This window comes from Lepisosteus platostomus, chromosome 11 (genome assembly GCF_059453375.1).
Source record: "Lepisosteus platostomus isolate fLepPlt1 chromosome 11, fLepPlt1.hap1, whole genome shotgun sequence".
In the NCBI taxonomy this organism is placed as follows: Eukaryota; Metazoa; Chordata; class Actinopteri; order Semionotiformes; family Lepisosteidae; genus Lepisosteus; species Lepisosteus platostomus.
The window spans coordinates 47,367,383-47,384,694 of NC_142621.1; positions in this window are offsets into that span (position 1 = coordinate 47,367,383).

Below are 17,312 nucleotides of genomic sequence, written 5' to 3' on the forward strand. Positions count from 1 at the left end.
TGGACCGCGATGAGCTGCAGCCTGGGTCTGCAGCCCACCCACCCCGATCTGGACGCCAGTCCATCACGGGGCATGATTCACTCATCCTCGGCTTGTGCTTTTATCTTCCGGTCACTCACCAATGAGCTTAATGAGTTCTCTGGTGGCCAAGAACATTGACTTTTTAAAATAATGCCAGTTTTTATTTGTGTAGTTTTTTTTACAAAGAGGCTAGGCCGTACGAGAACATTTAGAACTGATCCCATCATTTAGAATAGGACGAACAGTTTTGCTAACCCTGTTACAAAAGCAATAATCCTGTTCTTTAAATCTGTGCAGAGAAGAGCAACCAGATACATTACTGGGCTCAAAAGAGTGTCCTGCACTGACGGGTCAAAGGCATTGAGCCTTCTCGACCTGGAGCAGGGCAGAGCCCGAGGCCACCAGACCCACACCCTCAGAAGGTCCGCCTGGTGGACGTCTCCAGAACCAACAGTGAAACACGGACCAGCTTAGAGCACAGGTGAATGCACTTTTAAAACCAAGTACAGGGGGCTCTTCTTTACACACAGAGTTGTGGGAGCCTGGAACAAGCCACCCAGCAGTGTCGCTGGAGCCAATATCTCGGTTCCTTAACCGGAAACAGCTGGAGGAGATCCTGGCACCAACCAGCGACTGTTTATCGAATGATTCAGCCTGCCATCGTCTGGAGCCTTTCTTATGTTGTTATAGACTCTCGGGACTCTGTAACAGATTTTATAAGGGCACCACTAAATACCTGGAAAAGAACACTTCCAGGGTGTGTTCTCCAGTCACTACAACTGCAAAAGGGAGTAGATGAGTGTTGAGCACATGTCTCAGTTAAGTGTGTCATAAATCAGCCTGGACTGAAAGAGTGTCACAGGCCCATTAGGACATGGTGTTTTACAGAGTCCCTGAGAGCAACCTCTGCTAATTTTGCTCATCTAAAATAAGAGTGGTGTAAGTCCACATCGCCGCAATGGATCAGACATTGCCTTAGAGTCCTACCTTCTTTGCTTGGCCGGCAACAACAGTAGACTTTATTTGCAATTTGTCGGAAATTGCAGATTCTCGTTATACACACAAGTGGCAAGTTGCTAGTTAGCTCTAAAAGGCCACTCAGAGCAGCCATTCAGAGCCTAGCAGATGCTCACTTTTCCAAGTCGGATGGCGAACGTCACATGTGAGCCGAGGTGCTGAAAAATTCATGACTCAGGGACTGTTGCTGCCACAGGGACTGGAACACCCGCTGAATACCCCCTCATGACTGCATTCCAGCCTCTAATCCCAAGGCTAAGACAGGTAATAAGTGCAATACTCCTGAGCAGGCTCTGTGCTGATTTATAGGTACCGTTACTGTTAATAAGTAACGGGTTTATTCCACGCTGAAAAGAGAAGAAAGAAAACACAACATTTCAGCTGTGGAGCCTTCTTAGGGTGTAAGAAAGATGGGGCAGTCAGCACAGATAAGGGATAGAGAGGAGGAGGCGGGAGCAGGGGAGAGGCAGGGTGGCCAATCAAGTGGTGCGAGGTCGAGAGAGGTGAGGGGAGGTGTGAAACGAAACCTACAAATGAACAGAGAGAATCAGAAGGAAACAAGTCTGTCGTTGAGAGAATGGGGAAGGTGTGAGCCAAGTTTCAGGATCATTTTAGTTTCTGGTGTCTTTCTGCTATAGGAGTTAAGAAACCCTGCTTTGAGAATGCAGATGGAGAGATCAGTGTGATCATGGCCGTCAGAGGTGAAATGAGAAACAATAGGCTCTGAGAAATCTTTCATCTCCACAGCCCTAACATGTTCTCTGAAGCGGTTTTCGAGTCTTCTTCCTGTTTCCCCAATGCAGAAATCTGGGCATTTACTGCAAGAGACGCAGTAAATAAGGTTGCTGGAGGTACAAGATGCCATCTGGGTGATCCAGAATTGTCCTGAGGGGCCTTGAATGAGTGTGGTGTTAGATATTTATTTGCAGGTGATACAGCGAGCTCTGTTGCAGGGGAAAGTGCCTGGTGTGGATAATAAAGTTACTGTACATTTAATGAAGCCGATGTTCTGATCTTAAGAAAAGTCCTGCTGTATATACTGTACAGTATATCTAGTTAAGAAAATAATTTGGTTAATTGACCTCCTGGGTTGGAACAAAAACAAGAAGATATGAGACCCTCAGGAAATGAGATTGCTGTATTTGTTTATTTATGTAAAGGCCTTTAAATATCAGCCTTGATTCAGAACAACTTGTAGGTTTTATTTATCAAAGATAGAGCCTGCATGGTGCTGCAGGAGAAATATACCTCATCACCTACAGTACCTGTGTCTTTCTTTTAGCCAGGAATAGTGGGGTCCAGTCTGTAACATCTGAACTTGAACCAATTATTGGGACAGGAAGTGGAGCCATCTGTTTTTCCTGGTTATTCAATCGCTTATGAAAAGCAAATCTGCAACCTGCAGGATTCCAGATTTTCTGGGATGGACTTAACTGCTGGTGATGTAACCTTACTCATGTTTGATTCTGTGACTTCCTTAATCACCTCCGCAGCTGTGTGCTCATTCTCCTGGGGCACAGAGCACCTCATGTCTGACTCATCTTCTCATTTTTCTCCAGTGAAAAGGAAAGCAGCACATTTTTTACCTGCGTGTGCTTGTTTATCGGTGTGGGTGTGTGTTTATTTCACACACAGGTCAGATTCAGCCACTCAGTGGATAAGTTATATTTTCTTTCAGGATGTGATAATAATGATCTTTTAATATTCGCCCCCATTTATATAGCTCCTTTCACAATGCTTCGTGAGATACTTTAATATAAGCCCAAGAGATGAAAAACGTTCAGGTTACAAATACAGTAAAGCAAAATTAAAAGCTAGAATATAAAATTGTGATTCAAGACACAGTCTGAAAGTGCTGACTGATTTGCAAGAACTGATAAGAGCTGATAGGAGCTGGGATGTCATTTCACACTCTTAGAGCAACAAATTGGTTAACTATTGCTTGAGAAGCTCAATTGATGATGATAATGAAGATGATAATGATAATTAAAACAACTAGCACACCAGTTTGTTTTGTATCCTTATAGGCTACCAGTATGGTTGTTCTGCATTGCCTCTCACCGAGCTATGATCTGTTATGGTTACATCAAACATCACAATAAAATAACACACTGCCAAAATTAGCAGGGAGTAGGCACTGCAGACTATGGTGTAATTGCAGCTGTCCTCTAACCCAAGCCTCCCACTGCTTCTGTCAGTTAATGCCCTGCAATAGGGTCATTATTGCTTGTATGAAATCCCAGCTATGAATGGAAAATGTAAGGAGGATACCTGATTTTGATTAACAGCTCAGGTTCTGTAGACCCACACCGAAGTGCTTTATATACAGTATATCATTTCCTGAATGCTTTAGTACCTTTAGTGCTTGCATTTTGATCTAAGAATACATCACTGAAAGTCCTACAGCAGTGAGCTTGGTAGCAATACCAGGCTCGGTTGTACGGTGGTACTGTACAATTCACTTTTAAGTTCCCTGGTCATATTCTTACAGATGTCTTTTGTCCAGTTGCTCAGCTCCAATACTTAACATTTTGGCGGACTAGACAGGGGATGTGTAAGGGGGTGTTATTATATAACAAGAGTCCTCCGTTCCTGACAGGCCACTGTTCTGCAGGTTTTACAGATGTCTGTAAACAGCAGCAGGAAAGCAGAGAACACCTGTTAAACAGCTCCCGTTGAGCCAGTAATTAGCAGAGTTACTGCAGATTACCGGTTAGTGCCAGAAAACTACAGCGCTGTGGCCCAGCTGGACAGGATTTTAGGCTTGTGGTTGAGTCTGAAAGCAGGAGGAGTCGCAATATTCTGAGGGAGCTCCACCCAACTCCAGAGAGCCTCTATCCTCCACGTGTTTTAAATCTGTGTGGGGCACACATGTGCAATGAAGAAGGTACTGATCTGATTGTTTTTAAGAAATGGGAAAGGAAAATGTTTGGAACAACATACATGCGTTTTTATGAGGTGCCGTTTAGGCCATTATTCAAAATTTACCTCTCATACACACACAAAACGCTCCCACATTCACTAGTTTAACCTTGCACTCCTTCACAATGTGAACGTGAGAGGCAAAACTAGTGAATGTGAGTGCATTTCATGTGTATGTGAAAGGTTAAACTAATGAATGTACTGTAAGAGCGCTTTGTGTGTGCATGTGAGAGGTAAAATGGAGAGTGAGAGAGCATTTTATGTGTATGTGACAGCAATTTGTGTGTGTATGAGAAGTAAAGTTTGAGTAATGACCTAAAAGGCACATTTTGCTTTGCTTGTCTTCAGTGCTGTCTGTGAATTTGAGCCACTAGGCCTGTGGTTTCCTATCCAGGCGAGACAAGGTTGGTCAACCACTCTTACCGATACAGGAATGGCAAACTTCTTTTAAGACCTGCAGGAACTGAAGGCGATTGACGTGCTGCTTGGAACAATCCTTTAATGGTCCAGAGTCTCAGGAATGTTTTAGGATTCTGAGGGCTTCTCCGGAGGAAGGAGATTGACTTGTGTAAATGAGTTTCAGCCTTGCTAGTGGTTGACTTCAAGAGGGACCTGTCATGTTACAGGAATGGTTAGTTAATTAGTCCCGCTTTCAATCATCTTTTCCTGCCTTGCTTGCGCACAGTTGGACAGAGATAAAAGGTGAGGTTATTAAAAAAGCATGAGTGATATTCTTGAGTGTCTAAATGGGATTAAGATGAGATTATTAACATACATCATATTGTGCTTTAGCTTGCAGATCGCAATGAACCTTCTTTCAAATAAGATACTGTATATGAGTGCTTAAAATTTTAAAAATCAATTTACTAGGTTCTGCTTCACACACACGGCACAGACACGACCTCACAGATTATTCTTTTTACTGGAGTTCCACTCTGCTGGGGGGACAGTGTCATTCTGTACGTGGAGATCAAAGCTGCTAAAAGAAAGAAGGGGTCAAACGTGCCTTAAACACAGTGCTCATGGAAAGATCCACTGCTCTTCCTACTCTGCTTAGCGCTGAAACTGAGTGGCCAAACAGCTTCACTCACAGAAGTTTCTGAGGGTGACCAGCAGCCACCCTGAACGGCGCAACAGAACATTAAACCTAAAAGAGACCTCTATTGCCAGCCGCTGTCTTCGCAGTATCCGTGCGTGTGCTGCTCGGTGATTTTATCCCAGTGCAGCTGGGGTGGGCAAAAATCAGGTGCCCATCAACTCCTGTTCGGAAGCTCCTTGTCTGTTGCATGAACTGTGACAGCCCTGTGATGTAAGGATAATTACCACGGACTGCCAAGCTGTTGCTTAGCAACCCAAGTTGGTATCAATTAACAGCAGAAGGGTCTCCCTGAGCGAAGCAGGTACAGAAAGGTTTTGGTTACATTTGAGGTGAACTAAGATCCGACCGAAGAGATTTCAATCTCATCTGTGTGTCACAGTGCCGCTGAACAATCCGGGCCCCCGACAAATAAAATGTGATGGAATACAAAAAAAACGAGGTGATTTTCTACAACGAGTTGAAAATCCGCAGCCCAGTTGGATTCATTTCAGAAATCAGGAACTATTGTCGGTGATCAGCGAGCAGGGCCTGCGGAAAGAGCCAGGAAGACACAGGAGCAGAGATGTACATTACAGGGAAAGCCTGGCCTGCCGGAAAACTGAACAAGATTCTTTCTGTTCTTTTGGGGATGCTTTTGTTTTTGTTCATTTGCATGGCTGCCAGAAACAGCCCAAGTTAATTTTGTCACCCGTGAAAGCACTTTTGAATGATTTCAAACAGAGCAGAGACTTGTGGGAGGTGTGGGTGGTAACAAATACACCCATCCCTCGATTACGCACCTAATTCATTCCTTGAAAACTGAAGGTGCAAATTCTTAAACCGAAAAACGAAATTCCCACTGCTTTACATGAGAAACTTCTGACTCATTCCCAAGGTTGGAAAAATCTCCAGATCTCCAGTATCACTTGTTTTAACCTTAACAGATCCGTGAAACATCAAAGTAAGAGCGCTGTTGCTTGCTTCCGATAATTGCCCTGTTTAATCTGGGACAGTAGTTAACAAGATAAGAAAAAACAAAATGGATACAAATGTTAAGAGTGTTTGCTGTGGGTGGTGCTTCCTACAACAACTAGAAGAAACACATGAGTTGTTCATTTCACTCAGTTCTTATTTTGCCTCAACCCTAGAAAAATGAAATAAGTGAAGTGTTAAAAGAAACAACAATTGTGTTGTCTTTTCAGAAAGGAAGATCGGAGCTCCATTCCGTTGGCCTTGCGTAGAGACAGTAAGAGTGCTGAAATCCTGCTGATCATTCGTAATCGATTTCCAGAAATAAGAGAAGCTGGGAGGTTGATGATTGCTTTTTATTACAGCTGGAGGGGACAACGTGCGGCACAAAGTTTTAAATTATGTTTGTGACCCAGGAACTCACCCTTCGCTCCGTGGAAGAATGAGTCCTGCACTCTCGTGTACCTGAGGTCACGGCATCTCTTTCCTCTGAGCGCGTCATCCTCAGTTCCAGGCAACAGCTCTCTCGGTCAGGCAGGTTAAAGCCAAGCCTGTGTCTCAAACCGCTGAGGTCCCAGCCCACGGTAGGTCCTTTCTCTCACTTCTCACTTGCCGGCGTGTCATGAATTTGCGCTCACGGGTCCCAGACTACGTCGGGGACTAAGCGCTGGTCAGTCAGGGCAGTTAGCCAGTGTGGCTGGACACTGGCTGTGGTTGGTGAGCTTCTGCTGAGGCAGTGAAGGCTCGCTGGTGACCTTCCCCCTCGCTTGACATGGACATCTGGTCCCCTTTGAACGGCTGTTTTCCTTCGGAAAGCACAGGTTAGTCTCTGTCTTTGTGTTGTCCTCACTCTGTGGCAGGGGTAGGGGCGGCTGAGCCCTAGACGAGCTGTAGCTGGGGTTCCCAGGGAAACGAGGTGAGCAATTAATGGGCGTGAGGATGCAAGAGAGCAAAGACCTTTATTTTGAACCCAGCAATGGAACCTCACAGCCTCCTGCCTTCCAAACGTGCTTGGGCATGACCCTGCTGTGTTTAGTTGAAACACTTTGTAATGGTAGATGAGTGTCTTCCAGGGCATAGAATTTTACAGGCTGATTTCATGAAAAAAAAAATATATATAGAAGAAGACAAAGAGACCTAACAGTGCAGCCAAAAGCTTTTGAAAGATGGTCCGTCAACACAGTCTCATTCATCTATACACTGCATAGGTCTGGAATTCTGTATTGGCCAGATATTGAGACACAAAAAAAGATGTTGGCCCAATAAAACATATGATTTCAGGACAGCATTGATCCAGTGTGTGGGCCCTGACACTTTACATAAAAAATCTAGAGATACACATTAAATCCAGAATGTGTTGTAACTAGTGTAACCGTCAATTAACTAAAATGGGGGGAAATCCCATCATCTTATCACAAGACATGTAGATTCTTGCAGAGCCTGCAAAGAAAAAAGGAAAAGGCCTAATTCAGAAAACACAGAGATACTGTTTATTACTAATGATACATGTCGGATATCTCTAAGAGGATTATCTGCAGGTTTAAATGGTATTTTAGCATTTTCTAGCTCATTAGCAGAAATTAATTAATTAGAAAATAAAAGCCTCCTCACCCTACAGGCATGGACATGATCCAGGGATTTTAATTGGTTTTGAAATGCAGCCTGTCATCTTCTTTGACGCTACAGGATTAGTAATCCGAATCATTACATCACATCTCCAGAATTTAAGATTGGGTTTTGCCATGGATTTGTGGCTGCCTGTGATATCTCACCGCATCGCTACTCCGGTGTAGAGTGCATCGGACAGAAAAGCTAGCTCTTTCTGCCTTCTCATTAAAATTAATGCCACATGTTAATCTGGAGACAGTTGCTGCATTGGATGAAAGCAAGATGTTCGGGGAAGGCATGGCCCATTTTCAAGTTAGATCGGAAAAGCATTTTTTCACAATCTAAAATTACCCCAGCGTTTACAAAAAGCTTTATTAAATTCATCATGCTTGGTTAGGTTTCTCTGAAGAGCGTGTAACTATTTGTTCAGGAATACCCAGACACCTGAAGACCATTGCAAGCAAGACATTAATTATTCATGCTTGCTGCCTATTTGCTGAAATAATATGTATTTATCATATAGCAGAGCTGCAGGGAGCCACTATTAGGCAGAGGCAGAATATCCTTTAACTTTTTTATGCATAGGTATAATTTTGACATGTGTAAGCTAACAGCATATTGGATTTTTCTGTATTATTTTAACAAGTCTCCCACAGGTTAAAAAATGTACCTTATTTAAGCCTTTGTCTTTCTGCTAATTTGTTATATGGGATATTGCATTCTAAACTAAAATAGCCCTGTGCTTGTGAGAGTCCAGGAGTGAAAAGACAATATTATAGAACACAACATTATAAAGACTCTTCCATGTTAGTAAGCCTGAAATGAAGGCTTCTGTCTCTCAGTACTGCAGCGTCCTAGTTCAATGTAGAATGTCTAGAGGCAAAGGACTGCCATTGATCTACCTGTGTCTAGTACTGTGTGTGTTATTTACAGCTGGATCACGCTGGTGCGCCTGACTCAGGGCTGTGAGAGGTCCTTTCCTCTTCACAGACACTGTCAATTCAAAAATAACGATCGTTGTCAATCTGATTGAGCTGAGGCAGAGGACAAAAGTGCCGTATATCTGCATCTGTATGTCTGCACCTACTGTATGTCTTCAAAATGTTTCTTTATCTGCATCATGTTGGATCCCTACACTTGACTCAGCTTGTCTGTTATGACCCTCTTACCAGAATCAGCACAGATCAGGGTTGTGCACAATTTCCTCCAAAACCTGCATTCAGTATAAACCATCCGCCATTTTTCACACCACGGGAGATACTGTAATTGATGGAGTTACGCCTCTCCCACTGACAGCACTGCAGACTCATAGGCCGCAGAGCAAGCCATGGGATCTACTGCTGTGCAGGAATAGGAGGATACATTGGCGTTGTCTACCCCAGCTGTGGTCTTTGGCTATCCACATCTAGGAGTGGGTACCACATAAATCTATCTAATCGTACAATACCCCAAATCCATAAAACAAGTAACATTACATGTTCATGCTTCCAGTTTCCATTTTAGCCCAACAGCATATCTACTCTTACAGTTCTACTGTGTCTTGTGGGTGGAAATTGCTTCTCTTGTGCAACATACCTTTCCTTCCGGTCTGTCAGATGTGGTGTTTGATTCATTGTACCACTCTTGCTTGCTGTCTGTTGTGTAGCTTGTATAGCACAGGTGTGGCAGTGTGGTGGTTGACAGTGCTGCTTCTCAATTCCTGGGTTAGACATCTGTCTGTGTGGAGTCTGCATGTTCTCCCCCATGTGTGGGGGTTGGGGTTTTGTGCCGAATACTCCAGATACGTTCCACGCTCGTAAAACAAGCAGATTAGGTTTGACTAGTTATCCCAAACTGTTTCTCCTGTGGATGCAGTGAGAGAGGAGGCAAGTGCTCTCAGACCCACCTGGTTCCTGATCAAACTCAGAAATGTACCTACAATGGGGGGATATTCACTCATCTACTCAATCACAACATCTTGCCTTGGAGCATAAAAAAGCAACAAAATATCTCATGGCAACAATATATCTTACAGCAGGAAAAGCCCTATATTTGTGTTTGGTATGGCAAGCCTGAAACTCTATTGTATTGATCCTGTGAGGGGAAATACAGAAACATTTCATAACATGCTGGACAATGAAGACTTTGTAGCGCCCTTCATGGGATGTGTAGGTATCTGACTGTCGGGCAACCTGTAGATGTTCCAGGTGTTCTGCTTACTGGACTCATCCAGAGGAGTTTGCAGAGCAGCTGCAGCTATCTGTGCATTCACAGTGTACAGTGCTTTATACAGCATGCACACTCATTTGCTCTCAATAATTCAGCTGTTTGCCCTGAGGCGACGAATTCATACAGTATGTATGAGTGCTGTAATGTTCACAGCAACACTGCTGGGCTACTGGAAGGGAGTATCTAAACCTGAAGGAAGGGAGTTTGAAACTCTGACTGTTTCTCCTCAGGGTCTTCATCAAAACCAGGAGGTATATTCACAAAGTTTTAGTTCTTGAGCTATTTAAAGGACAGCTTTGCTCTTTGTTTCGTATACGCACTTTTAATGTATGTATCATTTACACACTGCTGTGCTGTAGAGTATCCTGTTTAGAAACCTGGAAATGGCTTGGCTATTTTTAATTGTATTTTAGTGATCTGATACAAGACAGCACAGTGGCATGCATGGCAGCCACAAATCCAGTCTGGGGGTACCATGTGTGGAGTTTGCATGTTTCCCCTGGCACTCACATGGGTTTCTATGGGTACTCCAACTTCCTCACAAAGACATGCTGGACAGGCTCTGGGTTGTCATGGCCTTTACTGGGAACCAGTGGCTTTCTGATAGTGGATGGAATCTGAAACGAGCTAGTAAAACATGTTGATTATTTGCACACTTTCCCTTTTCTAATTGGTTATTTCTTAGGATTTTCTAAACCATGCATCTTTTTTTTTAAAAGGGCCTGAACTTGCTCTGGGGATTTTCACGTAAATTGTCTGTATTTTTCCACGTAAACAGACCTAGCTTCTCTAGGTTCTTTCAAGACAGGTCTCCAAAATGTTATTTCCTGTCTTAGATATTCTTTTTTCTTGTTTCTTTTTTTTTCTGAGTCAGTATATTAGAGGCATCATGCTTCTTGAAGAGGCAATTTCTGTAAAATTTTAATTAGACAAAAATCTTCTTCGTTTTGATAGGCTGTAAAATGTGGTAAAATTGGTGCAGGTGAAAGCAAAATCTTGCATTTCTACTCTGGCAAAACAGGAAGATGCTCTCCATTCAAGGTGAATCTGCTAGTTGGGTAATATTTTTTTCTTGAAACATACCGTACATGTCTATGTGCACAGTTTGTGTTAGTCCAGGGGCTCTGCTACTCAATCATTATCTGCTCCCAGCTCCCCAGCTTACCTGGACAGTGGCTGTCAAATACTCTATCCTGTTATCACCTTGCGCCTACATGTGTCTCTTCACACGTTATGAAGGCTAAGTGTGATCAGTACCTTCAGGTAGACAGGCAAAGGTTTTTAATTGCATCTTTGAGGATGAGGAAAGACCATGCTCATGAGATTTGTCTTAGTGGTATTGTTATTTTGCTTTATCTTGCTTTTATATTTCCTGATTACTTATGCAGTTTTCCTGAAAGTTCTGTCAGGACAGATGGACAAAAAAGGCCCTGTGAAAGACAAGACATGCTTTTAACTACTAAAACATTTACCACTGTAAAAATTAACCGAATTTCAGACAGAGTTTTGTTTCAGAACAAAGTTTGGAATTACAAATGTGTTGTACTCTTGTTTCAAATTTGAGAACAAAACATTAAAATGTGCCCCCAGCAGGGTGACACATTCTGACTAGCTTCTGTTTTTTGGCCTATGAGCTTGTTCAATGGAATCGTAGACCTCCACAGCCACAGAGCTCTTATCTCTGAATCGCTTACAGCTTGAGATGAGTTCACAGTTTTCAGCAATTAGGAACTGGGCAGGAAATTAAACACGTGAAGGTTAATTCTATGCTACAAAATTGAAAGGAGAAACATGTTTCAGGTGTGTGACCCATTTTCCTCCCATTTTATTTTTCAATCTTAACAAATACTTTTTGCATGGCAGGCAACACACACTGCCACAGCTGTCCCCTGGAAGAAATTGAAACCTCTTTTTAGAAAGCTGTGACACAAGCGAATAAGTGACACAAAGTGGAATGTCAGTATCTGTGTGGATTCTGTTTGATGGATTTTTCCTTAAACTGACCAAAATTGACATTAATCATAAATATCCATCAGACGGGTTACAGGCCAGGTAGTTATTTCAAGCAGAAGCAACGTCAGGAAACATCCATTTGCACCAGAGTTCTCTAACATTAACAATGCTTCACAATATACAGTATACAGAATTATTATTTAAAGAAGAAGGAGGTATGGTAATACAAATAGTAATAGGAACATTTTTTAAAAATGTAAATGAATACATCTAAGCTGTCAGGGAACCAATAGGTAGAATAGGAGGATCCTTGTGTAACTGTGAATCCTGCAGAATGTGGAGCAGCACAGGGACAATCCAAAACACATAATCCAGTGGCTTGGTTGATTGGAGAAGCAATGAGTCCAGTAACCAGGGAAATCCAAAAAGACAACTCCAAAAACCAAATCCAAAGAGCATGGTCAAAAGGCAGGAGCAAAGACTCGCACCCACGAGAATACTTCATGAGGCTTCTCAATAGTGATCCTGGGTTGGTGTGTGAGGGAACTTTAAATACTGAATGGAGAGGGATGTGGTTGGATAATTGGTCCGGGAGTGAGAATCTGTGGAATCTGGTGCATGTGGGAATGTGATGAGTTCAATTCGGAATGAGATTGTGAAACGGTGGGTTTGGGAATGTAACGGTGTTTGCGAGGGAGAGTGTGGGGTGTGACATGAGCTTGATAGTCAGTGAGTTAATGCCCTCACTCATCAAATCTGCAGGTACTGAGAGAGAATGGCGATGACTGTCTCATTCCCTGAAAGTGTCAGTCAGGGCTCTGGTCGTGCAGGAAAGCCCACTTGCTCCCCTCAGACTGAACTGACTTCTTGTGTGAAACAGACAGAAGATCCAAGACCGAGGAGGAGTTAACGAGCCGTCAGTTTGTTCCATCTGTTCTGAAAGCAAAATGATGGGTTTACAGAAAATCAGATGCACAGAGCCCTGGACATACAGTACTGTAGCCTCTATTCCACCATGCAGGGCTTGGTACAGTGACTTTCAATACCCGTGTCTCTCTTGTGAAGGCTGATAAGTTCACAATGTCTGCAGACACTCTCAAAGGTCAATTTCAAAGTGGATCGTCAGCCAGCAACCAGCTAATAGCTTTCTTCATACAGGCAGCTGGAATAACAAAAAATCCATCGCAAAACAGCATGGGCCGTAAACGCTGCTTTCTTGCCAGAATTATTTAACAATAAAGAGGCAGAACATGTGGCTGGCCTACTGATATTTATGTCGTTACAACATGTACTTCCAGCACAGGCTCCACAATAATATTGACTTAAAAAAATAGCTGAGAAGTCCCCTGGAGGTCACGCACGTGTGTCCTTTACTGCTCCGCGTGGTTTTGGGTGGCATTTAAATATGCCACAGTAAGGCTGAGTCCTTGTGCTCTTTGGAATGTGACCTTCTGCTCACTGCTTCTTTCGCGCGCCTCGTCTTTCAGCCGAATAGGCTCTGCAGCGCAACATGTACAGTAAATGTGTTGCGGGCTTCTTTTCTCTGGCTCAGTGTGCTTTGCTCTTGCAGCTCAGCTGTGCTCTCATCAAGCACTGTCATGTTGAGCTTGTAAGACACACTGTCTCACCTGCTCATGTGCTGGAAAGAGCATCAGCAGTAATAGTGTCAGAGCTCTGCAGGGTACGAAGCCCTCACAGGCTCTACGACCAAAGCTTTTTGTGCAGGTACTTTAATGGCATATTAGTTGCTCTGAATTTGTAGTGGGTAATCGGGGCTTGCTGGTCTACAAAGATCCCTGCCAGAGAGAAGGAAGTCCTCAAACCATCTGATGGATGAGCCTCATGGAGGCACAGGGCCCAGCTCCTGTTTCTGAGTAAAACAACCAATGGCAATCGGACCCGCTCCGGTGACGGAGCTCCTGACTTCCAGAAGTGTGCATCTTTCTGGAGGTGGCGTGTGAGAGGCAGCGCGCAGCTCCAGCCTGAGGGACGGAGCTCACTGGCTGTAACTGAGCCTCCCTGACACGCAGGCCTGGGGCCGCTCCTCTCGAGAGACCTCCCCTTCTTTCCTTTCGCATTTCGGTATTACAAAGGAAAAATAAATCTAATGAGATATCCTCTTCGTTCTTGTCTTTTCCGATAGACGTGATTTTGAACGAGAATAAGAACGAGACAGAGGGGCGTGTGCAAAGAGTTGAGGGAGTGAGGTACCAGCTGCACAGCCACATTATTGCAGCTGAAGCCTGGCTTCCTTTTAGGAAATCTTGGGATCGGTTTGGAACCTTTCTTACGTTCTTATGGGATTCAGTTTTGAAGGCTCAAACAGGAGTGTCGTACAGGAGCACAAAGAGAGGAATGACTGGCGGAAGCTGACTGGCGATACAGTGACTCTTTACTGCCTGTCGTGTCCTGCATGTGAAAAATTAAAAAAAGAAATCCGATATGCTTCAGTTTCGACACATTATTACATTGGTTACTATATTTTAAAATGCAGTTAGCTGAATTTGTAACAGCTCTTACAAAATGTGTATTTGCTTTGATATTTTGTGCTTTTTCACCATTAATATTGTATTTTGTTTGATTATCCCCCTTCTGTGCTTTCTTTGAATACCATGAAACCATGTTTTATGACTTTCCAATGTTACGCCGCCATAGATGTTCACAAGGGAACAACTTGCACATACCTCCAGGTTACTGGATCTCAGAATCAATTAAATCTAATGAAGTGAGAAAGGGGGCTGTTACAGAATCCATTCATGTTACTGCATTTTACAGTATGGGAGCCTATAACTGCCCTGCAGTTTCAGTTGCTGCATTAATACACCTGCCCTTTTTAAGTGGGTAAGAAGATCAAATGAATTTTGTGCGGATCTACTTTCCTCCTCCTGAGCTCCTCATAGCTCATTTAACTCGGCAACAGCTTCCCTAGTCTCTTCCACGTGACTCCTGCTTCACAATGAGATCAAAAGCTTGTTCAACATGACAAAATGCATTACAGCAAGGCAGATGTCCAGACGTAGAAGCTGTCAGCTTTATCAATGAGCAGGAATGACTGGTCTGCATTTCCCGTGTTATGAAGAGTACGAGCAGCAGGAGAACACAGAGATTATTCTGTTTGCTTTAGAATACAATTATCAGATTTGGAGAGATGTGTTAGCCTGGCATTGGAGGGGAAAAAGAAATATGAAAGAACAGGAGATAATAATCTGTGAAATCCTCAGGTTTCTGTGATGTCACCAAGGGTAAAGAGTCTAGACAGAGGCTGCGAGCAGGCTGGAGAGCTGAGATAAAAAAATAAGGCTAGGGTTGCAGCTGTATCCTCTTTGAATTGATGCACCTTCATTTTAAATCGCTGCAGTCTAAAGTAGTTGAATTTTATTTCCAAGTGCAGATGAGCAACTTTCTCATATACAGACTACATTAGCACCTGATAGACACAAGTCCCCAACACCACGTAGTAGTGGTTTAATCAAAGACTTTAAACAGCATACAACACATCCCCCCCACTTCTTACTTGTTGTGATTTATGATAAGGCTGGTTCAGATCTGTCAGTACATGTTATTCCACTTGAAAAGACAAATTGTATTCAACCCGTTGAGAAGACCAAGCGTCCCATTTTTAAATAAGCAACTAAGACTTCTAGGATTTTCTTAAATTAAAATGTTAGGATTATTTCGTGCTCTTTAATTCATACTGCTGTGATCTGAGCAGCCGATGTCACAAATAAATTTACATAATCCCTGACAGTAACTTCAAAGAACTGAATGCCGTGAAGAACGTGCACGAGGAACTGAGAATTCTGCACTGGTAAGGCTCTGTGTTCATGCTTTCCTAGGATTCTTACAAGAAACGCCCTGGTGCTGGGTGAAATTGAGACCTGTAATGGTGGATTTGCTTTTTTAAAGGAAAAAAGTTCATGTTCCCCATGAGAGAAGGGGTTAGAGTGCTTTATCAGGGCGCCTCTGATTGCTGAAGACATAAGCTGGGGTATTGATATCTTGCACGTAATGTAATGTCTCTCCAGGCCTGAACCACTGCCAAGACGTCTGTGCATTTGTTCTGTTTCTGTTCCACACTCTGCCAAAAAAGGGCCACACAGCTGGAACCTGAGCTCGGCTCCTACTGCGGTGTGGGAAGAAAGCTGGCACAGAAGAGAAACGCACAGCAGAAGAAAGGCGGAAATAATAAGAGCCTGAAAAACAGCTGCTGGAAAGAAATCCTTGAAAGGTAAAAGGGAAATCTACTATCCAAATGCAAGAAGGCGTTATAATGAATTAAATGTAGTTCTTCACAGTGTCTGGATTGCTGGCTCGCAGGGAGACTGGGAGTGAAAACGGTTTGTTAGATTCCTACCACTAGAGCAGCCCCTACAGCAAAACCAGAAGTTCAATAACCAGATAAATAAAACACAGGCTTTGTGCACACAAGGACTGCAATATTCACTCCTGCTCCCGGAGTCCACCAGCTCTTATACAGTAGGTTACTTCTAATTGTCAATGAGTGAAGCCCCAGAAGCAGTGGTAATGAGGACCAGCTTAGAGAACATCTGATGCAGATCAAGAGATTACAGCACGGAGTGACACAGACTCAGAGGCCCTGCAGGATCAGCGGTGAACCTCAGTGCGAGGATGAAACGAGAAGATGGATTTCTCAAGCGGAACCAAAAAAGTACAAGACGAATCGAACTGGGCTTGTGTTATGGCTCTTATTATGGGAAAGATCGACACCTCACTGTCTTCCACTTCTTCCCCTGAGCCGTGCTCCAGCTGCCTTTGAGGCAGAGCTACTGCAGTCAGGGTGGATTAATAGGGAAGGGAGCCCACTCTGTCCCTCTTTGAATGGGCAGTTAAGCACATGTCATTTATCAGTGGCAGGGAGCAATGACAATAGGGCTGCCACTGTGAAGACAGCTGCAGGCCTTTTCAGTTAGTAATACAGTAGCTCACCTGAACTGGGACTGATGATGGGGCCCACTATTAAGCTAAGCAGGTGTGAGCCTCCTTAGTACCTGGATGGGAAACCTCCTGGGAGAGCTAAGGTTGCTGCTGGAAGTGGTGTTAGTGGAGCCAGTAGGGGGGCACTCACCCTGCAGTCTGAGTGGGTCCTAATGCCTCAGTATGGTGACAGGGACACTATACAGTACTTGTATAAAAGGCGCTGTCCTTCAGATGACATATAAAACCGAGGTCCTGACTCTTTGTGGGCATTAAAAATCCCAGGACGTTTCCCGAAAAGAGTAGGGGTGTTACCCTGGTGTCCTGGCCAAATTTCCCCCTGGTCTGTACCAGTCATGGCCTCCTAATAATCCCCATCTCTGAACTGGCTTCATCACTCTGCTCTCCTCCCCACTGAGAGCTGGTGTGTGGAGAAGGTACTGGCACACTATGGCTGCCATCGCATCATCCCCATTACCTATAAAGCGCTTTGAGTGCAGTCTCCAGAAAAGTGCTATAGAAGTGTGAGGAATTATTAATTATTATTACTGTGTGGGTTTCCTCTGGGTGCTCCCACAGTCTTAAGACATGTGGGTGGGTT